Here is a 24124-nt window from a genome sequence, read left to right as displayed (position 1 = left end):
AGCCTCATCTCATCCCAACGTGCATTGGGGGACAATGAGGGAGAGGAGGAGGAGGAGGAGGAGGAAGAACAGGAGCTGCTATCATGCGTTGTAGACGGTAGTACCTGTACAAGTGTCATACCATCGGTTCAGCGTGGGTGGTCTGAGGACAGGGGGGAGGAGGAAGAGGAGGAGGAGGAGGAGAGCATGGTCAGTCGTCATCTTGGTAAGGACACGGAAGTCTTGCCCGTTACCAGTCTGGAACGCATGGCTGACTTTATGTTACGCTGCCTTAACCGTGACCCTCGCATTGTCAAAATGTTGGGTGACAGTCATTACTGGTTGATGACACTTTTAGACCCCCTCTACAAGGAGAACTTTCACTCTCTTATTTCTGAGTTGGAGAGGTCTACAAGAATGGGGCAGTACCAGAAGGCCCTTGCTGCAGAACTATTAAAAAAATTCCCATCTGAACACGGTAGCGGCAGAGGACACAGTTCGTTTCCCAACTAAGGCATACAGGTGAGAGAGACGCAACTCCAATCCAGCAGAGGCAGGGGAACACTGTCAATGTTCTAGGACAGTTTTCTGACACCTGCCCAGCTTACAGGCCCTGAGGCGCAGGGTACTCTCACAAGGAGTGGAAAGTTTCAAAAGATGGTGAGGGAGTACCAGCGTCCTCCGTGATTCCTCTGTGCCTTTTAATTATTGGGTATCCAAGCTGGACACTTGGAATGAACTCACTCTGTATGCCTTGGAGGTCCTGGCCTGCCCTGCCGCTAGCGTGTTATTGGAGCGTGTTTTTAGTGCCGCTGGGGGAATTATAACTGATAAGCGCACTCGCCTGTCAACTGACAATGCTGACAAGCTGACCCTTATCAAAATGAACAAGGGCTGGATTGGGCCAGACTTCTCATCACCACCAAATGACAGCAGAGTAACATAAAGTCAAATCCACTGTGTTATTTCGGGAGGTGTATTCACATGCATCGCTTCACACCCACACATGGGTATACGCTTCCTCATTTCGGCTGTTTTTTGCTCTTCTCCTAATCCTCAGCCTCCACGACCACTATACCACCAGGGTGACCGTGGTCCATGTTGCCAGCATTGCAAGTTCCTCTGTCCTAATTTTTGGCAGCTTTTGCTTGGAAGGCATAGGCAAAGACTATGGGAGACCCACTCCCCAATAATGGGAATAATGTTTTTAATATGCTGTACTGCATGGCTCTTGTAAGGGACATTGCAAGTTCCCCCTTCCTAATTTTTGGCAGCTTTTGCTTGGAAGGCATAGGCAAAGACTATGGGAGACCCACTCCCCAATAATGGGAATAATGTTTTTAATATGCTGTACTGCATGGCTCTTGTAGGGGGCATTAAAATCGTCTTGTTAAGCTACTGTGACCTCCACGTCTCTTCCAAGGGTCGTTAATATTGTCTTTTTATTCCACTGCGACCTCCACCACTCTTCCAAGGGGCATTAAAAGTGTCATGTTAAGCTACTGTGACCTCCACGTCTCTTCCACAGGGCGTTGATATTGTCTTTTTATTCCACTGTAACCTCCACCACTCTTCCAAGGGGCATTGATATTGTCTTTTTATTCCACTGCGACCTCCACCCCTATTCCAAGGGGCATTAAAACTGTCTTGTTAAACCACTCTGAAATCCACATCTCTTCCAAGGGGCATTAGAACCATCTTGTTAAGCTACTGTGACCTCCACATCTCTTCCAAGGGGCATTAAAACTGTCTTGTTAAACCACTCTGAACTCCACGTCTCTTCTAAGGGGCATAAAACCGTCTTGTTAAACCACTCTGAACTCCACAGCTCTTCCAAGGGGCATTGACATGTTGTTTTTAATTACGTCTAACCTCCACAACTCTTGCAACGGGCATTGCATTTCCTCCTAATTTTTGTCAGCTTTTGCTTTTCAATGCATAGGCGAACACTAAGGGAGACCCACTCCCCAATAATGGGTAGAAGGTTTTTAATACGCTGTAATCCACGTCTGTTTCAAGGGGCATTGCAGTGCCTAATAATTTTTGGAAAGCCTTCCATTCCCTGCTTAGGCCAAGAGTGTACAGGAGACCCAGTTGCTATAAATGGAAAAAACGGTTTAGTTAAGGCCCTCTGATCTCCATGTCACTTCTAAGGGGCATTGGAGTGCCTCGAAATTTTTGGTAGGCATTGCATTCACTGTATGCCTCATAACTGTGTAGCTGAACTGCTCCTTTTGGTACAGAAACATATCCTACAAGACATGTGTGGTTGGCTGGCCTGATATTGATGTGAATGGTCCCTGTTCCTCCTGCTCTTTCTCCTTTGCCACCACCTCATCCATCATTCATCACCTGTAGCTTTGTTTTAACAGGAGTCATAGAACTGGGATAGTAGCAGGAAAACATCCAGCAATCCTCGAAGGAGGTAGAATATGCGCCAAAACGCTGACCACCTCAGGCCTAGCTGCTACTACTTACATGCGCTTGCATTCCAAGGAACAGAAAGCTAAGGAGGTGGATGGCCTCATGATCATGAAGAATTTACTCGTTGTGTAGGAGGCCGACCACTGCTGCTGTCTACCTTCTGAACTTTGTGTTGAAGCCTGATTGACCCAGGACCCGCAATCCTCTATGTCTGGAGGACGTGTTGCATCCCATTGTCCAACTGTGTTCCGGCTTCCACAATATTAACCCTGTGTGAAGGCGTCAGTGATATCGACCATTCCTGGCCACATTCACTTGTCCGCGTGTTTGTGGTTAGGCTGTCCTTCCCACTAAATGCACTGGGGAGGTCACAGGTAATCATAGAATCATAGAATGGTAGAGTTGGAAGGGACCTCCTGGGTCATCTGGTCCAACCCCCTGCTCAAAGCAGGATTCACTAAATCATCTCAGACAGATGTCTGTCCAGCCTCTGTTTGAAGACGTCCATTGAAGGGGAACTCACCACCTCTCGTGGCAGCCTGTTCCACTCATTAATCACGCTAACTGTCAAAAAGTTTTTTCTAATATCTAATCTGTGTCTCCTCCCATTTAGTTTCATCCCATTGCTTCTAGTCTTTCCTTGTGCAAATGAGAATAAAGATGATCCTTCTACAATGTGACAGCCCTTGACATATTTGTAGACAGCTATTAAGTCTCCTCTCAGTCTTCTTTTTTGCAAGCTAAACATTCCCAAATCCTGCAACCGTTCCTCATAGGACATGGTTTGCAGACCAGTCACCATTCTGGTCGCTCTTCTCTGAACTTGCTCCAGTTTGTCTATGTCTTTTTTAAAATGTGGTGCCCAAAACTGTACACAGTATTCCAGATGAGGTCTGACCAAAGAGGAGTAAAGACCGATAATGACTTCACGTGATCTAGACTGTATGCTTCTGTTAATACATCCCAGAATTGTATTTGCCTTTTTTGCTGCTGCATCACACTGTTGACTCATGTTCAGTCTATGATCTATTAGTATACCTAAGTCTTTTTCACATGTACTGTTGCTTAGCTCTATTCCTCCCATTCTGTATATACTTTTTTCATTTTTATTGCCCAGATGTAGTACTTTGCATTTTTCCCTGTTAAAAACCATTCTGTTGGTTGCTGCCCACTGCTCCAGTTTATTTAGGTCTTTTTGAATCCTCTCTCTCTCTTCTCTAGTATTAGCTATCCCTCCTAGCTTTGTGTCATCAGCAAATTTAATCAGTTTACCCTCAATTCCTTCATCTAAATCATTGATAAAGATGTTGAACAATACAGGTCCCAGGACGGAGCCCTGTGGTACCCCACTTGAGACATTCATCCAGCTGGATGTGAAGCCATTTACAATCACCCTTTGAGTCCGATCACTAAGCCAGTTATGAATCCACCTAACAGTTGCCTGGTCCATTGCATACTTGGTCATTTTTTCAATAAGGATGGTGTGAGATACTTTGTCAAATGCTTTGCTGAAGTCAAGATATACTATATCTACAGCATTTCCCTGATCCACCCAGTCAGTGATTCTGTCATAGAAGGAAATTAAGTTAGTCTGACATGACTTGTTAGTTATAAACCCATGCTGACTCTGGTTAATCACTTCATTCTTATCCAGGTACTTACATACATGTTGTTTAATAATTTTTTCAAAGATCTTTCCTGGTATAGAAGTCAGACTCACCGGCCTATAGTTCCCTGGGTCCACCTTCTTCCCCTTTTTGAAGATAGGAACAACATTTGCTCTTCTCCAGTCTTCTGGGACTTCTCCTGTTCTCCAAGAATTTTCAAAGATTATGGAGAGTGGTTCTAAAATTTCTTCTACGATCTCCTTCAGTACTCTGGGGTGTAATTCATCTGGACCTGGAGACTTGAACTCATTTATGTTAGCTAAATATTCCCTCACAATCTTTCTGTTTACAGATAACTTGGATTCTTCTATTCCTTTAAAAGGACAGTGAAGATCAGTTGATGTTACATTTTCTTTCTGAGAGAAAACAGATGCAAAATAGGAATTAAAAAGTTTGGCCTTCTCAACATCCTCTCTTACCATTTCTCCATTTTCAGCCTGTAAAAATCCTATAGCATCTTTGACTTTTCTTTTACTTTTGACATACCCCCAAAATCCTTTTTTATTGCTTTTGACATCTCTTGCAAGCCTTAATTCATTGTCAGCTTTAGCTAACCTGATACATGCCCTGCAGGATCTGCAGACTGCATTATAATCTTCTTTAGATATGCCTCCCTCTTTCCATTTAATAAACATTTCTTTCTTTCTTTTTAGCATGTGTTTAAGTTCTGTGTTCATCCATCCTGGTTTCCTTAAATGCTTCCCATTCTTCCTACTTTTCGGGATTGTTAACGATTGTGCTTTGAGAATCTCATTTTTAAAAATATCCCATCCTTCCTGGACATTTTTGTCCTTAAGGACATCCAGCCATTGGATCCCTCCTATTCTCTTTCTGAGTCTCTTAAAATCTGCCTTTCTAAAATCTAACCTTGAAGTTTGAGTCTTCACATGTCTTCCTCCTCTAGTTATCCAAAATTCTATAATAGCATGATCGCTGCCTCCTAGGGTCCCAGCCACTTTTACCTCCTCAACCATTTCCTCCTTGTTTATAAGGATTAGATCCAAAGTAGCAGATCCCCTTGTTTTCTCCCCTACCTTTTGGAAGATAAAGTTGTCAGCAAGAGAGGATAAGAATTTGCTTGAGAGAGATTCCCAACAAATGTCTGGATAGTTGAAATCTCCCATGACCACTACGTCATATTTTTTTGAGAACTTGGTCATTTGATACATAAAGAGTTCATCCATATCTTCAGCTTGCCCAGGTGGCCTGTAGTAAATGCCTACAATGGTGTCCTTTCCGTTGTTCTCTCCTTGTATTCTTACCCAAACAGTTTCCACAGAACTCCCAGTCTCTGAAGCTTCAATCTCTGTGCAGATATACGCTTTTCTAACATACAATGCGACACCTCCTCCTCGTTTATCAAGTCTGTTTCTTGCAAATAAGTTGTATCCTTTTAGCCTTTTATTCCAATCATGTGTATCGTCCCACCAAGTTTCAGTGATTCCAATGACATCATATTTCTTTTCCTGCGTTAGTAGTTCTAATTCTCCTTGTTTGTTGCCCATGCTTTGTGCATTTGTATAAAAACATTTTAGTTTGTGATTGGTTTCTCTTCCTCCCATATTTTTATTATTTAAATTGTTTTGTCTTTGTTCTTCCTTTCCACTTCCAGTAGCAGAGATCTCAATAGTATTTGTCAGCTGTATGGCTTTTTCTGGCCTTTTGCTTCCCTTCCCACATTGTTCTAGTTTAATGCTCTCCTGATGAGTGCAGCAAGGCAATTTCCAAATACATGTTTTCCAGTCTTCGTAAGGTGCACCCCATCTCTAGCAAGTAGTCCATCGTATAGGTAATTCATTCCGTGATCCAGAAATCCAAATCCTTGTTGACGGCACCATCGACGTAGCCAGTTGTTCACCTGTAGAATCTTATTCCACCTCATTGTTCCATGGCCATCCACTGGGAGGATGGATGAGAAGACCACCTGCGCTCCCAATTCTTTCACTTTCTTGCCCAAGTCTTCAAAGTCACTGCAGATGGTTTCCAGGTCCTTTCTTGCGGTGTCATTTGTCCCCACATGTATTAGCAGGAATGGGTAGTGATCTGTAGGTCTGAAGAGTCTTGATATCCTGTCAGACACATCTTTAATTTTTGCTCCTGGAATACAGCACATTTCTCTTGAGGTTATGTCTGGTCTGCAGATAGCAGCCTCTGTTCCTCTTAACAGGGAATCCCCCATGACCACCACTCTCCGTTTTTTCTTCACAACATTCTTCTTTCTCCATCCAGGAGGATTCTGAGGGCTTACAAGGTTATTCATTGCTGGCAAAGTCTTATCTTGCTGTATTTCTTCATGGTTCTCCTGCGAGAGAGCCTGGTACTGGTTCCTGAGCAGTATGGGTGCTGACTGCCTCTCTATCCTCCTGCTTCTCTGGGTCACATGCTTCCATTCCTCTGTTTCCTCAGGTGCAGTTCGAATTTCTTCTCTATCTGAATCATGAAGAGATAATTCTGCTCTGTCTAAGAACTCTTCACCTTCCTTAATGATTTTCAAGGTAGTTAACCTCTCTTCTAGATTTCGCAACTTTTCCTCCAACAGGGACACAAGCTTGCATTTCTGGCATGTGAAGTTTGGCTTTTCCACTGGCAAGTCTGTGAACATGTAGCAGGATATGCAGCTCACCAAATGGCTCCTGGACTCTTCCATGTTCTTACTGTTAATGTTCTGAAAACAGTGAAAAAAGCTTCAAAAAAAAGCTTCAAAAGGTTTACCGATGTCCTCTTTCCATCTCCAACAGCCAAAATCCAGTGTTCTTTGAGCTCACGGAGACTCTTCACTTACCCCAAAATGCAGTGGGAATATGCAAATTATCTCCTCAGGACTCCTCCCCTGGTTTACCGATGTCCTCTTTTCAGCTCCAACAGCCAAAATCCAGTGTTCTTTGAGCTCACGGAGACTCTTCACTTACCCCAAAATGCAGTGGGAATATGCAAATTATCTCCTCAGGACTCCTCCCCTGGTTTACCGATGTCCTCTTTTCAGCTCCAACAGCCAAAATCCAGTGTTCTTTGAGCTCACGGAGACTCTTCACTTACCCCAAAATGCAGTGGGAATATGCAAATTATCTCCTCAGGACTCCTCCCCTGGTTTACCGATGTCCTCTTTTCAGCTCCAACAGCCAAAATCCAGTGTTCTTTCAGCTCACGGAGACTCTTCACTTACCCCAAAATGCAGTGGGAATATGCAAATTATCTCCTCAGGACTCCTCCCCTGGTTTACCGATGTCCTCTTTTCAGCTCCAACAGCCAAAATCCAGTGTTCTTTGAGCTCACGGAGACTCTTCACTTACCCCAAAATGCAGTGGGAATATGCAAATTATCTCCTCAGGACTCCTCCCCTGGTTTTGGTATGCGCACTTGTGTATAAGGCGCACCGGGACAAAAAGGGGCGGCTGGGGACCGTTTATCGACACCCGGCCACCCCCACGCGGCCGGGGACTGTGTGTGGGCACCTGGCCGCGGGGCGGCTGGGGACTGAGTATGGACACTCGGCCACCCCCTGGCGGCTGGGGACCAAGCGTGGTCACCCGGCCGCCGGGCGGCTGGGGACTGAGTATCAATACCAGGCTACCGACCCAGCCATGACGTGGTGGCCAGATTCCACCTCCAATTTAATAAAAGGCCCAATTTCAAGTGCAAGCAAGCTAGCAGTATGGTATTGCAGCCTGGGGGTGGGTGGGTGGCAGGCTGCATACTTGCGCTTGTATTGCAATTTATGGGGGAGGTACAATTGAACACTGCCCTGGGACAAGGACTTGCACGGGGATAGTTGCAAGTCTGCAACTTCTGATGCGGCAAGGATCACTTCTGATGGGCACACTTTTAGGCAGTGACCTGGGTGTCAGATATGCTTCCAGGGGTCTTCCCCATGCTGTTCCCATGTCTTTTTAGCACTGTATACATGTGTCACACAGCACATGGCCAGATAAGGTTGTAAAATGTTAAAATGACATTTCCCGGTGAATGCATTTGTCACGGTTGAAAGCAATACAAACGTGCAAAAACGCATAAAAAATGCTACTTGTGAACATAGCCCAAGGTGTGGAGGAGTATTTTTGTTTTTGGTTATTTATTTTACCTTATACACAAGTCTTTACCCTGGAAAGGATGTTCCTTAACCCCTTTCCGACCTGGTCAGTAATAGTACGCACCAGGTCGGGAAGGCCGGCTCAGCGGGGGCTCCGGCGGTGAGCCCGCACTGAAGCGAGCACATGTCAGCAGATTATTGGAATCGCAATCCACCCGCGGCTGTTAACATGTTAAATCTCTGACAGTGGCATTTAACTCGCGCTTCCGGGAGTCCTAAGCCCCGCCCATCAGTGACCCCGTCACGTGATCGCGGGTCACCAATGGGTGGGCATGACAACTCAGGGTCTGCAGCAGACGCCTGTGGTTGTCATGTCTCCATTGCTATGAGCGCCACCTAGTGGTCAGCGCCCATAGCAAGTGAGCATTTCTCCTGCATACAAGCGATCTGCTCATCGCTTGTATGCAGTAGAAGCAATCAGACAACTGCTGCTTCTAGTCTCCTCTGGAGACTATAGAAGCAAGCAGAAAGTGTAAAAAAAAAGTTTTTAAAAAAATAAAAAAAATAAAAAATATATAAAAGTTTAAGTCACCCCCCTTTCGCCCCATTCAAAATAAAATATATATATATAAAAAAAAAACACATACACATATTTGGTATCGCCGCGTTCAGAATCACCCGATCTATCAATATAAAAGAAGAATTAATACAATCAGTAAACGGCGTAACAAGAAAAACATTTTAAACGCCAGAATTATGTTTTTTTTGGTCGCTACAACTTTGCAATAAAATGCAATAACGGGCGATCAAAACATCGGATCTACCCCAAAATGGTATCAATAAAAACGTCAGCCCGGCACGCAAAAAATAAGCCCTCACCTGGCCCTAGATCCCAAAAATGGAGAATCTAAGGGTCTCGGAAAATGGCGTCATTTTTTTTTTTTTTTTTAGCAAGCTTTGGATTTTTTTTTCACCACTTAAATAAAAAAGAACCTATACATGTTTGGCGTCTATGAACTTGTAACGACCTGGAAAATAATGATGGCAGGTCAGTTTTAGCAATCTGTGAACGTGGTAAAAAAAGGACCCAAAAAACAACTGTGGAATTGCATTTTCTTTGCAGTTTCACTGCACTTGGAATATTTTTCCCATTTTCCAGCACAAGATATGGTAAAACCAGTGATGTTGTTTAAAAGTACAACTCGTCCCGCAAAAAATAAGCCCCCACATGGCCATATTGAACGAAAATTAAAAAAGTTCTGGCTCTGGGAAGAAGGGGAGCAAAAAAGGAAAACACAAAAACAGAAAGACCCATGGTCGTTAAGGGGTTAACATATTTCACAGGAAAGCACTTTCACTTTCGTTTTTGAACGTTTTATTGTGAGCCTGTAAAAGTGGCTTAATACCTCTGACCACGTTGTTGATAGCAGTGACCTGGGGGTCAGAAATGCTTCCAGGGGCGATCCCTATGCTGTCCCCATGTCATTTAAGCACTGTCACTATCGTTTTGGGCACTTTTTAGGCTTTCTACAGACTGCCGGGGGAGCCACCGCAAAAATGTTCGGGTCTCCCATAGACTAACATTGGGCTCGTTGCTCGGGTCGAGCACCCGAGTATCACAGTGAGCTCGGCCCGAGCTTCGAGCACCCGAGCATTTTAGTGCTCGCTCAACACTAATGAACAGTCATTATATTCCACCTAGGAAAAGGTTTTTGTGTGAAAGGGTCTGCCATAGGATTTCTTTTCATGCGGTGGATGTTAAGCCGGTAAATATATTTTCAGAACTACAGAATTTCCAACTCAAGTGGCGATAGAACTTACCATGCTGTTCTTCACATTACATATCACACAGAGGCGGTGGTATACTTTGTCACCTGCCCCTGTGGTTTAATTTATGTTGGTATGACCTGACCACCAGATACCTCAGGGTGCGCATCCAGGAACATGTTAGGGATATCAAAAATATGGCTAACAGTTTGGATCATGAGAAATTGAAAACTATCCCCAAACACTTTCATGATTGTCATAAATGCAACCCAAAAGGTTTCTCTGTACGCGGGATTGATCATGTGTATTTGGGTGTTTGGGGTGGCGACATCAAGTATAGACTTCGTGTTAAAGGAACACGCTGGATGGTAACCTCAGCACAGTTGCTCCAGAGAGCCTTAATGAAGCACTAAGTTTCAAGTCTTTTTTATGATATAGCACTAATTTGTTTATTTTCTGGGCTCTCTATTTTTTTTTATGTATTTTCATTATATATTTTTTGTTGTCCTTCAGATGATAATCATCCATGTTTCCATCATGATTTTCCTCTTTCTCTGACTATGCATTCATCTTCTGCTCATTGTGATACCTTGTTTGTTTGGACAATGTTAGCGGATATGGAGTGGAAATTCACTGTTTACTGGATATTTCAATCTTGGACTTTTTTATTATATTCAATAATATTGGGCGGTCGCCGATGTTCTCGCCGATTTGCTTCTGGCAACTGCTACTTACATAAATGGAGCCTCCTGATGAAGCCCAGTGTTGGTGAGACATGCGTCGAGGTGCCTGTGTACCCCTGTGTACCCCTCTCTGCTCCTCCTTTGGCATCCCATCTTCATCATGTCTCAAAGTATATACAGCAGCTTACATTTGGGCAGGCTTTATTCCATGTAGCCTTAGTTTAAACTTTCATGTATGCACTTCATTGATTATAGGTACTGATAGGTTGTAATCCCACATTCATGAATAGTCTATTGATTTATAATATTACATAATATACTTAGGCATTTTTCCTGTGCTCCAGTTGCTGCATGTAACTATGGGATCCATTTTCTACCACTCTGTTTTTTAAATATTTTGTTACTTTTTGCTGAGATTTTTAGAGGTTGGCAACTCTTTCACAGGAGTTTTCAGCACTAGGATACTGACCACCTATAGTTAAGACAGGATCGATATCAGATTGGTGGGGTTTGACCAATCTCTCTCTCCATGATCTCATGCTCCCTGATGCTGAACACTCATCCCGGATTCATATTCCCAGCTGCTGAACACTCTCTCTCCCCAGTCTTGCAGTCTCGTGTTCTCTGCTGCAGAATTCAGTTTCCCCACAGTCTTATATTCCCTGCTACTGATCTCTCTGCCTGGTATCATGTTCCCTGCTGTTAAACTTTCTCCCTAGTCTTGTTTTCCTTCTGCTAAACTCTCTCCCCAGTCTTGTGTTCCCTGCTGCTGAACTCTCTCGCCAGTCTTGTGTTCCTTGTTGCTGAACTCTCCCCCGTGTCTTGTGTTCCTTGTTGCTGAGTGCTGAATTCTCTCCCCAGTCTTGTGTTCCTTGCTGCTGAACTCTCTCCCCAGTCTTGTGTTCCTTGCTGCTGAACTCTCTCTCCCTTGTCTTGTTTTACTTGTTGAACACCTGCCAAGCATAAGGCATTGCTGATCAGATCACTCAATGAAGACCAATTCTAGGTAATGACAGCAGCGAATGTACAAAGGGGTCACATGTCAATATACAGCTGCATAACTACAGCTAATTTTCCTGAATCGGGAGTGGCTAGTCTCTCTCTTTCTCCTTTCACTTACAAATTATTCAAGTAAATTAAAAATAGCAGCATATGCTACTAGGAAATGGAGTGTTAGCCACATAATTTCAGACAACTGAAGTACCTGCAATTCATGAAGAATTTAAATTTAAAAAAGTTTGATCATCTCTACTCAATTCCTGTTCACTTTAATAGGAGCTGAGATGTAGTACTTCATAATGGCAACTTCACAGTGTCTGTAGTGTTCTGCTAACTACACTGTGTACTTCTGTCCTGGACTACCACTTTAATATGCATAGCTTTTTCATTAGATTTCCTTAATTTATATTCATTGACTTTCTGGTGAATTTTCATTATTACAATTTTTATGTGCACTTCAATGTAGAGAGAGAAAAAATTCATTCTCAGAAACCTTAAACTTTTATACAATGCAACATAATAGCAGAGGAAGAAGATAATAGAAAAGTCAGATTTATCACATATGCTCTACTCCTTTTTATTTGCTAGGTTAATTTGCAAATATACTGTACAGTAAAATTATGCTAGAAAGACATGACCTATGGCAGTGGTTATATGGTTAATTTCTGTCTTTAGCTGCAACTAATAACCCAACACCTGCCTCATTAACTAAGACTAATGTACCTGTACTAAGGTCAGCAAGGGCTAATTGCTGACTAAATTATCAATACATCCCGCTTGTGGGAACTGTAAATCAAAGTCTCTACTTCTGTAGATGACATCCATATTTACATAATCCAACAGGACAGGCAGAACAATTTAAATTTGCCAAAATTCTTTATTATTTTCTCATATCTGAATTTATTAATAGATGTATAAATATATTCATACAATATTAATACAGATGACCTAATTTATTTAATGTGAATCAAATTTGTACACAATTTTTAGAAATTTTATGAACCTGGCAAATTTAACTAATTTGTGGTTCAGTTCACGCCAATCTCTGAAAATGGCAAAAGACTGCATCAGCCAGGAAAGTATTGCATTACCTCAGATGCAGTCGGGCAGGCTTCCCTATAATACCTTGCGGTAATCACATCACATGGTATAGCACAGCCGATCAGAATTGACTATCATAGCCTGTGTTCAAGAAGAAATAGGAAATGCAGCAGCCATTTTGTGGAGAATCTGGATTGTCATACTGAATAAATTGTACAGAAAGTGTGTGTAACAGCACAGAAGAAGATAAAATTAGTGTATGTGGAATAGAGAATAATACAAATGTGATTGCTAGGTAGACGGATAAGAGAGCAATTAACTGTGTAATGCAGAACCACATAGGCGGCCATTGCTTCGCACATGATTAGAGTTATAGTGGTGTTTAGTGGTGTTCATTTTGCTGTTTCTACAGTTCAATCACATATTTTTTGGGATTTACATACACAAGGTGCCAATATTACTGAAAGCAACAAAAAAAATTTAACTCTGTCACTACCTTACAAAATGTGAATGTCACAAACAGAAGCACTGATTTTTTACTCACCTATTTTATTAACCACATATATATATAAGATGGTATAAAAAATGAATACATAGAAGACGTGCAAAAAATGGCAACACAGAAACTTGTGGAGGTTAGCATTAGTGATGGGCGAGCACTAAAATGCTCTGGTGCTCGATGCTCGGGTCGAGCAAATTGGAATGCTCGGGTGCTCGACCCGAGCAACGAGCCCAATGTAAGTCTATGGGAAACTTGAGCATTTTTCAGGTGGCTCCGCCTGGCAGTCTGCAGAGGGCCTAAAAATTGCCCAAATCGATGGGAACAGTGCTCAAATGACATGGGAACAGCATGGGGAAGATCCCTTAAAGCATTTCTGACTCCCATGTCACTGCTGTGAACAACGTTGTCAGAGGTATTACGCCACTTTTACGGACTCACAATAAAACATACAAAAACAAACCCAAAATTGATTTTCTTGGGAAATATGTTAAGGAACATCCTTTCTGGGATAATGACTTGTATATAAGGCAAAATAAGTAACCAAAAACCAAAATGCTCCTCCACACCTTGGGCTAAGTTCACACATAGCATTTTTGATGCGTTTTTGCACTTTCGCATTGCTTTCAACCGTGACAAATGCATTCATCGGGAAATGCCATTTTAACATTTTACAACCTTCTCTGGCCATCTGGTGTGTGAGACATGATCAGACACATCCTGTTTCATTTATTAAGGAGGGACTCTGAAAGTCACAAAGCCTATTTTTATAGGGTCATCAGGCAGCCTTTACTATTCTTAAAGGGCCAGCAGTTGGCCCTCAATATTCTTAGAGAGCAATCAGCCGGCTATGCATTGTTGTTCCCATTACTAAAGAGTGGGTCTCCTATGCTGTCATTGCATATGCAGTGAGTGCCAGGGCTGCCCAAAATTTGGACGCACCCCAAAACCCCTTTGAAAATTTGGACCCACCCCAATGCCCCTTTGAAGAGACTTAGAGGGCTTCCAGAAAACAATGTTCCCATTATTAGGAAATGAATCTACCTTTGTGTTTGCCTATGCAGTGAATGCAAGGGTTGCCAAAAATTTGGAAGAACTCCAATGCCCCTTGGAAGAGATATGGAGGTCAGTGGACCTCCTGAAAACAATGTTCTCATTATTACGAAGTGGGTGTCCCATAGTGTTGGTCTATGCAGTGAATGAAAGGGCTGGAAAAAAAAATGGGAGGCACTCCAATGCCCCTTGGAAAAGACGTAGAGGGCCTCTTAAAAAATGTTCCCCTTGGAAATGAGTGGGTCTCCTATACTTGTAATGACAATGCACTAAGTGTATGGGCTGACAAACATTTAACCCTGGGGGGTATACATGAACAAAGTGTATAACATTTTTTTTGCAGGCATCATAAAGACCAAAAATTATGGGGGTGTTACAACATGGGCCACGGTCATCCTGGTGATATGGTGGTGGAGGATGAGGAAGAGGAGAAGGAGGAGGACAAAAGCAAACAGCTAAAATCAGTAAGCGTATACCCATGTGTGGGTGTGAAAAGGTGCATGGGAATACACCTCCCAAAAAAAGACACTGGATTTGGGTTTATGCTACGCTGCTATCATTCGGTGGTGTGGAGTAGTCTGGCCCAATCCAGCCCTTGTTCATTTTTATAAGAGTCAGCCTGTCAGCATTTTCAGTTTACAGGTGGATGCTCTTATCAGTTATAATTCCACCAGCGGCACTAAAAACCCACTCTGATAAAACGCTAGCAGCAGAGCAGGCCAGGATCTCCAAGGCGTAGAGAGCCAGTTCATTCCACACTTCCAGCTTGGATACCCAATAATTATAAGGCACAGAAAAATCATGTGGGACGTTGGTACGGTCAGCAAGGCACTCCCTCAGCATCTTCCCAAACTTTGCACTCCTTGTGAGAGTACCCCGCACCTCAGGGTTTGTGCGATGGGAGGGGCTGAGAAAATTCTCAAAGAACTTTGACAGTGTTCCCCTGCCTCTGCTGGATTGGAGTTGTGTCTCTCTCACCTGTAGTCCTTGGTTGTCCAACGAACTGTGACCTCTGCCGCATCTGCCGTTTTCAGATGGGAATTTTTTTAATAGTTCCGCAAAAGGCTTTCTGGTACTGCCCCATTTTTGTAGACCTGTCTGCCTCAGGAATAAGAGATATAAAGTTCTACTTGAAGCATGGGTCTAGAAGTGTCACAAACCAGTAATGACTGTCACCCAAAATTTTGAGTACGCGAGGGTCACGGGAAAGGGAGCGTAACATAAACTCAGTCATGCGTGCTAGACTGCAAATAGGCATGACTTCAATGTCCTCACATAGAGGACGAACCATGCTCTCCTCCTCCTCCTCCTCCCTGTCCTTAGGCCATCCATGTTGAACCAACGGCATGACAGTTGTGCAGGTAGTACCGTCTATAGTGCATGAAACTAGCTCCTGTTCTTCCTCCTCCTCTTCCTCATTGTAACCCAATCCAAGTTGGGATGAGATGAGGCTGGGCTGTGTGTAATCACCCTGTATCGTTCCTTGCTCCATCTCATCGTGCTCAACCTGCAATGCATCCTCTTTGATTGTGAGCAGAGAGCGTTTCAGAAGACAGAGAAGCGGGATGGTGATGCTAATTATAGCGTTATCGCCGCTCACCATCTTGCTGGAGTCGTCAAAGTTTTGGAGGATGGTACATATGTCTGACATCCATGTCCACTCCTGAGGTCTTATGTGTGGAGTCTGACCTGAATACAGATGGCTGTGTTGATGCTGATAGTCAACAACTGCCCTTTTCTGCTCAAAAATTCTTCCTAACATCTGCAGTGTAGAGATCCAACGCGTGGGGACATCAAACACCAGTCGGTGAGCCGGGAGCTACAAACGCTGCTGATGCACGGCAAGGGCGGCGCAAGCTGTAGTTGACTTTGTAAAATGGGCACACAGGCGGCATACTACGACAAGCAGATCCAACAGCTCCGGGTAGGTTTTGAGAAACCACTGAACCATGAAGTTAAGCGCATGGGCCAGGCATGGTACGTGTGTGAGCTCGCCATGCATCAGAGCCACCATCAGGTTCTGGCCATTGTCACACACGACCATGTTGGGCTGTAGGTTCAGTGGTGTGTGCCACAGATCTGCCTGCTCTTTCAGAGCTGTCCACAACTCTTCAGCATTTTGCAGTTTGTCACCTAAGCATATTAGCTTCTGCACAGCCTGTTGCCGCTTGGCTGAGGCAGTGCTTCCAGCTTGTGACTAATGTGGTATTTCGGAGATGGAGGCTGAAGAGGAGGAACAAGCTGAGGAGGATGAGGTGCAGGAGCTGTAGACTGTGGGGGCAACCCTGATTGACCTAGGGCCCATAATCCTCGGCGTCGGGAGGATGTGTTCCGTCCCAAGGTCCGACTGGGTCACGGCTTCCACTATGTTAACCCAGTGTGCCGTCAGCAAGATGTACCGTCCCTACCCACAATCACTTGTCCATGTGTCCGTGGTTAGGTGGACTTTCCCAGTAACTGCATTGTTGAGGGCACAGCTAATGTTGTGGGACACGTGCTTGTGTAATGCGGGGATGGCACACCAGGAGAAATAGTGGCCGCTGGGGACCAAGTACTGAGGGACGGCCACCGCCATCAGGTTGCGGAAAGCTTCCGTCTCCACGAAACTAAAAAATGTGGGAATTTAGTAATGTGTCCTGTGGGGCGTTGGCTGCGTATTTGCTTTTGTGTTCCAAAAACTGTAGTATGGACAACTGAACACTGCACTGGGACAAGGACGTGCTTGCTGATAGTGCTAGTTGAGAGTGCGCAGCGACAGGTGCAGGGCAAGAGGCATCTTTGCATGCACTATGAACAAGTGATTGGCCTGCACGCACAACAGTTGAAGAAGCAGTGATGTCACCCGCAGGCACTCTTCCTGGACCCTGGGGTTCGGCCCACAAAGTCGGGTGCTTTGCTGCCATGTGCCTGATCATGCTAGTGGTGGTCAGGCTGGTAGTTTTGCTACCTCTGCTGATGCTGGCCTGGCAGGTGGTGCAAATGGCCTTTTTGGCGTTATCAGCGAGCCTTTAAAAAACAACCAGACTCAGGAAGACCTAACAATTGTACTAGCAACTTCCGTCGAGTTGGTGTTATGGGGAACAGTTGCCTGCCTTCTGTCTGCGGCCACCACACTGCTTCTTCCTGCCTGCTGGGCTGCTCTGCCTCCCTCCCCCTGTGTGCTGCTGTCTTCGCTCTGCATGTCCTCCTGCCACATTGGGTCAGTTACTATATCATCCACCACCTCGTCTTCCACTTCCGCACCCTGGTCCTCCTCCTGACTTTCTGGCAATTGCGTCTCATCATCGTCCACCACTTGTGACACTTTCTCACCGTCGCCTTTGTATGACCGTGGCTGCTCAAATATTTGGGCATCGCTACATTGCGATCTCGACTTGCCCCGCTTCAAGTGGACCGGGCGAGAAGCCCGAATCTATAAATGGAAAAGTGAACAGCATTTCTGAGTGTCCAAGTGTTAATCAGTTTTCTGCAGTCACTCGGCATGGTGGTAGAAAGGAGGATCAGGGTGAGGAATATGCTTTCCAGACTCACGGCTACTGAGACTTGACCTTGTGGAAGAAAGGGTGGTGGTGGTTGCTAAGTGACTGGAAGCATTATCTGCTATTAAACCAATAACCTTTTCACACTGCTCTGTGTTCAATAGTGGTGTTCTGCGGTCCCCTATTAATTGGGACAGGAAGGTCGAGCGAGAAGATGTGGGAGTTTGTTGTGGCACAATTTCAGCTTGCCCATGGCCTTGGCCTCTGCATGCACCATCACCATCACCATTACCATCACGTCCAGTTCCCCGTCCCTTGCCACGCGCCTTGCCCATTTTAAATGGAGGACAATATCTTCAACGCTCACTACAAATGGCTGAATTTGGAGCTAACTTATTTGTGATCCGTGTGACGAACAATCCACAGTTTTAAATACCTGGCCTGTAGGTAACTATTTTTAACTGCAAACAGGTGTCAATAACTTCGCTGACACACTGAAACAAAATTTCAATGGAGGCCAGAAATTGCAATATTTTCAGCACAATTTTATGTGATCTGTGTGACGGGCAAACCACAGTTTTAAATAGCTGGCCTGTAGGTAACTATTTTTAACAGTGCCGACCTCGTGTCAATAAGTTCGCTGACACACTGCAACAAAATTTTAATGGAGGCCAGAAATTGCAATATTTTCAGCGCAATTACATGAGATCCTTGTGACAGACAAATCACAGTTTTAAATAGCTGGATTTTTAGCGCTGTAATATGGAAAGGACCTAGCTGTATTCTACAGTGCCAACAAGCAAATGGCGCAGAAAAACGATGTTCTCTGAATTGCTTTTTAAGCAAATAATCAGGATTTAGATCCAAATAAAAATTATTCCTGGCCCCTGAGACCTGGGCCTATTTCTAGAAATATCTAACAGCAGAAGCAGACAAAACTGGGATGGACCCTCTTATGCTATATGCACTGCAGTCTGCTATATACCCTGCCTGCCTATATGCACTGCCTGCCTGATTTCTCTGCAGATGGATTAGTCCTCAGAAGGACTGTTTGTTGAGATGGATATGTGTCTCTAATATAGTTTGGTACACCTACACTAACTAGAAACAAGCAAATATCTCCCTAGCTCAGTAGCACCTCTCCCTACGCTGTCTGATTCCTGAGTGACTGTGACGAGCATGGTGGCGCCAGCCTGGGGCTATTTCAACAAATATACTATCTGGAAGAGCACCAGCAGAAAGAACAGGAATGGACCCTCTTGCTTTGTGTACTTCAGTCTGCTATATACCCTGCCTGCCTAGCACTGATATCTCTGCTGCTGGATTAGTCCTCAGAAGGACTGTTAGTTGAGATGGAAATGTGTAGAGAATCTTGTGGAATACCTACACTAACTAATAAACAACCTAATATCTCCCTAGCTCAGCAGCACCTCTCCCTACACTGCCTGATTGCAGTATCGACCTGATGACGCTGTGCGGCCAGCCAATCACTGTAATGCCACAACCAACATGACAGCGGAATTACAGTGTGTGGCAGACAATCCCTGCATGTTGATTGGCACTCTAAAGTGCACCAAACATGTAGTGAAGGGACCAGAGCTCCCGCCGAGCAACCCCGGAAACACTCGGCGGTGTACAGTGAGATAATCGGGCGAGCAAAAAGTAGGAGCGAGCATGCTTGCTCATCACTAGTTAACATTTTACTTTTAAGTACCTGTCTGCACTCAGCAGCATTTATGTATTTATATTATTGTATCGGTATTAAACTATCTAATTGGTCCATATAATTCCATCATTACCTTTTCCATTTTTTGCACATACAGTACCTTCTATATATTCATACTCCCTCTCTAATATGTTGTCAATTTGTGCTATTTTGCATTCCCTGGTCTAATTACCCTATTTTTCGGGCCATAAGATGCCCTTTTTTTTCCCCACATTTGGGACAAAAATGGGGGATATGTCTTATGGTCCAAATACAGGGTTACCGGGGAGTTGCGGTGATGGTGGTGTGGGATCGCAAGGAAGCAGCGTCCCTCTGTCTTGAAACCGGCAGCTGCAGAACCTCTGCGATGCTGTGGGCCCAGTATTGGCAGTCAGGCAGAGCTTTCCTGGAGGCCGCATGCACAGACTGGGATCTTGACACAGTCGAGATCGCATGGGCCTCAGGGAAATGGCCGCCGAGATCCCATACTGCGCATGCGCTAACTCGGGTGGCCATTATCCTCTAGACCATGGTTTCTGAAAGATGGCCACCGGAAAAGCCATGCACTGCGCTTTGCTTCACCGCCGACACTGGGCCCATAGCATCTCACCGCTCCTGCCACTGCCGGGTTCCTGAGGGAGGGACCCTACTTCCTGCTATGCCGCTTCACCACCACTACAACCCCATGCTTCTGGGACACCGCCTTCGCCCACCCAGGGCCCTCTGCAATGCTACACTTCAGCCAGGTTCCTGAGGGACCAAGTCTCCTGTGACCCCCGCTCCACCACCCCCTAAGTAAGAGACCTATTCGGACTATAAAACTATAATAATTTCCCCATTTTCCACCCAAAAATTTCCGATGCGTCTTATAGTCCGAAAAATACGGTACATTTAAGGGTGATATGGTCAAAAAAGTATTTATAATTAGTACAGAGTGTTGTGTACCTTTTTATGTGTAGCTGTAGTATACTTTTCTTTGGTACATAGCTATATGATTATACTGTGTTTGTACACTTGTAGTGTGGCAACCCAGGGGTCCGGTTGCCACAGTGGCATTGCCTCCCTCACAAGGGGTGATGCAATTCCTGGAAGCAAGGAGGGGTCCCCTAATCAGGTTTACCATTATACAACACTTTCCTGGCTCCAGACCAGAATGGGGAGCTCCTCCTCTTGACAACTGGATTCTGGAGGCGGGGTTAGTAAGAGTGAGTGGAGAGGAGTTGAAGACAGGACAGCGACGAGGAAGGACCTGGAGAAGGGAGCTGTATACAACCTCGCACCCAGAGGAGAGAAGCGCAAAGGTACCCGACACCAGAGTCCGTGGTTGTGGGGCACTGAAGGCCCAGCAGCAGAATCCGTAGGGCAGAAGACTACAGGTCTCCTGGCCCCACCAGACGCCCGGTGGCACAGCAGCACCATAGGGCCCAGCACCACCATGTGTGAGCGACACTTGAGGAAGGCCCAAGCTGCCTGCCATACGGGTGTTGAAAAATACGTTTCACTCAGGGACAAGGGCCGCAGCATAGCTTCAAGCAGCAGGGCCAAAGAGAATAGCGCAGTGGGAGGGCCTACAATTCCACTTGGCGAGGTGGATCCCCAACTTGCTTCCAGGCTGCTCGGACCTCCACTACCAGCTAGTACCCATGCCCCAGTCTCCTCTGCCAAACAGCAAGTAAAGCTAAGAGGAAACCGCCATTAATGTGTTGTCTGTTCATTACCTGTGCCCTCAGCCCTGCACGACACTGTCCCAGCCGACAACATCTACTCTTCAAATCATTTACACTGCCCCGGAGCTTAGCTCTGCCTGTGGAGAGCTGAATCCACTCTGCTGCATCACCATCAGCTCCAGTGGATCTGCACCGCAGCGGCGGCTCCATATAGCCGCATACCACAGGTGGCACCACGAACATTATTATCCTAAAAACTTTATTCCCTTTCACTTTCCCTTTAATTGACTGCCCTGGGTCACGGGCCGGGTCACTGCCATCGTGACATCCCCTGCACCGACCGGCCCAGCTACCGAGTACCCCGCGGCCCAGTGGGCGTGTCAGTAGTGTACAGTTGTTTTTTAGTCTGAATTGATATATACATACTCCATTCCAATACTATAACCTATTGCTTTTTGGAACTTACCAAGTATTTTTTTAAAGGTGAAAATCTGTGTTTTAAACAGTAGAAAAGAGAAGTAAAAAAATAGATATTTAACACCATGATTGTTTACCTCTCAAAGTGCTTCTGCTGTTGTGTTTTGGTTTTTTTTGCGATTTATCTGGCATTTTTGACCACTCCATTTTGGAAAGTGAGAAATTGTGTTTCAAAAAATAATAGTTAATGTGAATTAAAAATGTATAGTAATAAAAGAGGAAAATAATAATGGATGGGGTAATAAAAAAACAAACGCTAAACCATGGCAGTTGGCAGTAAGAATGTGGGAGCTGCAAGTAGCCGCTGCAGCACCACCAATGGCACCAGTCATCCAGGCAATATTATTACCAAGCTCTGGTTACAATAGTCCTCATTTGCTGGTATTCTCATGGGGAGGAGTCAGAGGATAATATCCACTATATGGTAGAGCAGATATAACATACACTGATATAGCAAGACAGGTTGGTAATTGTGAAAAGACCCAAGGGTCAATAGAAGCCCATAAAATACTATAGGTTTTCTATATGGACCAAAATAAATAGCAGAACATTCGGATAGAAGCACAACAAAGAAAGACAACCATTGAATGATGGCTCCAATTGTAAATAAGACAACATTATAGAGTAAATAAAAAACTTAAACTTTAATGGTTAAAGTGGCACTACATGCACAAGCATGCCCGCACTAGAATACCATGAACAATAACAATAAAAGTAAAAAGGACCAAATATCAAGCAAACAAAGGGAATATCAAAGCAGCAAGAGATCCCCCATACAATGTCACATGAATATGGTGTGACAGAGTCACTGGTATGGTATATGAGGGGAGGTATGTGTCATGCAGGTTGCTAGCCTGTGTGAACTAGAACCAATAAACTTTCTGCCAGCATGTTATATGCTGGGGGGTTAACTCTTTCAAAGGGCATGGTTTTATGGGAATGACATAGAGATGGGAGGGACGTCATTCCCCATATCTCCTTCACAGGGTGTGGCTGAGCAACTTTTAAATGTTCAGTCCTGTTTTTTTTTCTCTGTTGTTGAGTTTGGAATGGCAAAGACTCCAGACTGGAAGGCCACAGATCAGGGAGGAGCTGCATGCTGGGACTACAACCTGTGTGGCTAATCCCACACTGCTATGGACTGTGCTATTGTTTATCTTTTGTTTTGTTGTTTTGCCAGTAAGGCTGTGTTTATTTTAGTTGGAGCAGCAGGGCTTTTGCCATTAAAGCCTGCAGAGAAAAAATGGTTCCTGAGTCTACTTCCGGAAGCGGCCAAAGGCGTCTTGGGTTGGTGCGATAGTGCGAGCAAAATTTCAGGAACACGAGTACCTCTTACAGAGACCGGTGGATGTCTTGGGTGAAGGCTGCCAGCCAGCAGGAGACATCTGGCAGCATGGAAGAGCTAATTAATCACCTGGTGCAGAGCCAAAAGAGCATGCAGCAACAGCACTTGCAGAGACAGCAGAGCATGCAATAGCAGCACCGTGAGCAGCTACAGCAGCAACAAGAGACCACTAAGCTGCTGATACAACAGGTTCAGCTCCAGAAACAGCAGCAACAGGATCAGCATCGCCAACTGCAACTGCAGATCGAGTTACTTGCAGAGGCTATCCGTGGCAAGGCGACGGCTCCGACAAGTCCAGGGGATGACGCATATACCAGGAAGACGGTAAGAAGAGCGTTACAGAAGATGACCCTGGGGGATAATGTTGAGGCATTCCTGACTGTTTTTGAGAGGGTGGCGGAACGGGAGAAATTGCCGCTAGAGCAGTGGGCGGAGGTTCTGGCCCCATATTTGACAGGGGAGCAGCATAAGGCTTAATGCAATCTGACTTTACAGGATGCAAAGGAATACGCCTAATTAAAAACGGAAATACTGGCATGCTCAGGAGTGATTATGTCTGTTAGAGCACAAAGGGTCCACCACTGGGTGTATGCTGGCGACAGACCTCCACGCTCACAGATGTTTGACTTGTTACATCTTGTACAGAAATGGCTGCAGTCAGAGTCTTCCTCTCCTGCCCAAATGGTTGAGTGTGTGGTGATGGACAGGTTCATCCATTCCCACCAGGCCGGTGCAGACCTGAGTTGCCCAGGGCAACCCTCGGAAAGCAGAAGATCGTAGGTCTGGTAGAGAGATACCAAGTGGTCGAAAAATCCCTGGGGAAAACCCGACATAGCCACCTCCCCTTACTGGAGTGCCAAAAAAGGGGTGGGTTCACCATGGAAGGGGTTCAGAGCCACAACTGGGGGCGTTCCACTTCCACTGAAGAGGCTGCAAGGTCTGTTGTGAAGGATGTGATCTGTTGGCGATGTCGCAGTCCGGGACATGTAGCCGCCCAGTGTCATACATCTGCTGAGCCAAAGGACTGCAGCCTAGGCAGACAATGTTCATACTATGCTTACCCAGCCTGCAGTGTGAACTGTCAACCCGGTGAGGGGCCGCAGGTGTGTGCCGTGTCCGATAATGGAGTGATGCTCCTGGGGCTGTTGGACTCCGGGAGTCTGGTGACCTTGATCAGTGCCACCCTTCCCCACCAGATCTGTGGGCATCTGCTGCATACATGGGGACGCCAAGAACTACCCGGTGGCCAGAGTGACAGTCGGAACAGACTGTGGGGCCCAATCCCATAACGTCGAGTTGGTCAAGTGCCTAA

This window comes from Phyllobates terribilis, unplaced genomic scaffold (assembly GCF_046119375.1).
Source record: "Phyllobates terribilis strain yellow unplaced genomic scaffold, ASM4611937v1 Scaffold_1__5_contigs__length_1240528914, whole genome shotgun sequence".
NCBI classification, from domain to species: domain Eukaryota; kingdom Metazoa; phylum Chordata; class Amphibia; order Anura; family Dendrobatidae; genus Phyllobates; species Phyllobates terribilis.
Note: the sequence above shows the minus strand (reverse complement) of the source record.